The sequence below is a fragment of the Nematolebias whitei genome, chromosome 6, assembly GCF_014905685.2.
Source record: "Nematolebias whitei isolate Nwh7 chromosome 6, NemWhi1, whole genome shotgun sequence".
Taxonomy (NCBI): Eukaryota; Metazoa; Chordata; class Actinopteri; order Cyprinodontiformes; family Rivulidae; genus Nematolebias; species Nematolebias whitei.
In genome coordinates this window covers 48,394,533-48,395,912 of record NC_056503.1, presented here as the reverse complement: position 1 = coordinate 48,395,912, position 1,380 = coordinate 48,394,533, and the positions used below count along the sequence as shown (strand labels likewise).

At 45.6% G+C, this 1,380-nt stretch overlaps 1 protein-coding gene across 1 annotated transcript in view; it reads left to right on the top strand.

The window, feature by feature from the left end:
* LOC119410806 (tyrosine-protein kinase receptor UFO) overlaps window positions 1-1,380 on the top strand; it is a 59,792-nt gene that overhangs the window by 7,309 nt on the left and 51,103 nt on the right. The gene's annotated exons all lie outside the window — the stretch shown is intronic.

The following is a 1,380-nucleotide window of genomic DNA, read 5'->3' as shown; positions in this document are numbered from 1 at the left end:
CCAGTTGAGGCTGCGAAAAGCAGACGGCCGAGGGTTCTGACAGCAGGCGGGTTCTGAGTCCGGTGGTAGGAAGGATGAGTCAGACCGGGGGGTGGGGGGGTTGAACCGAGTCATGGCAGCCTGGTGCTGACCCGGAGCTGGTAAACTACAGTCACGTCTCAGGAATGGACAGCTGCTGCGCTGGAAACAGCAGCAAAAATAAAAATATTCATCCAGGAAGCTCAAAGACACATTCCAGCCTCCAGGAGCCATGACGCACACCCCCCACCCCCAGGAGAATACAGGGGCTCCTGTGGCAGCACCTGCTCCTTTAACGTCACTTTAACGTGACCTGAACAGAAACGTGCACTCACACAAAATATATTTCACACCAAGCAGCACGACGAACTAGTTCCACAAACTTCACGCTCATGAACCCCTGAACGGAAACGATCGAACCTTGCACAAGCACCTAGGGTTAACCTCATTCAAGATGGCTGCCAAAGCTAAACGTCCCATGAGTCAACCATTAAAGCGGTGGTTCTCAAACTGAGGTCCCCGGACCCCCGGGGGTCCACGAGCCGGTGCTTGAAAAAAGTTTTTCTTTTACAAGCATGTAGATGTTAAATAACTTGTTGAAATTCACCAAAATGCAGGAAATCACATCTACTTTATTCTAATGTTTTTGGGGGAGAACCCCCAGACCTCCCACCGGAGCAAAAACCCACACTCCACCCAGAACGCTCCTGGACTGGGGTTTGAACCAGGGACCTGCTCGCTGACAGGCAGCAGCTCTACCAACTGCACCACCGTGCTGCACATTTATCATGTTCTTTATGTAAACAGGTAAAGTCCGTGCTGTTACTTTTCTCAAAAATGTAAATTTGGAAAGTTGAAATTAAAAATTTTGTTAATTAAATGTCTTTAATGAAAAAATAGCCCATGTTTAAAAGTATAAAAAATATATTAACACTATTAAAGAGCAGGTCTTGAGTATTTATGTTACAAACTATATTGCATTAAAGAGACAAATTGAAGACAATTATTAAATAACCTTGAGGGCGGGGGTCCCTGAACCCCGATCTAAAGCACCCACACCTTCCTGTAAACTTCTGACGTGGTCCCGATGGATGTGTCTGCAGGTTCTCTGAACATTTAGAAAAAGTTTCTCTTTAAATTTTACTTGTTTTTTCTCTCATTTTTAATCCGGCCGATCATTTTCAGAGGAATGCGTTCGTTTCTGGAACGTTAAGCCGCTTCGCTCTGACCCAAGAACCGTTCGTTCGAAGAAAGCTCAATAAATCAGAGCTGTGAGAACAAAACAACCGACCGAAGAACTCCTTTTACACAAACATTGGCCTTTCAGCCTGCAGCTCAGAAACACTTCCTTGTTTTATGGAT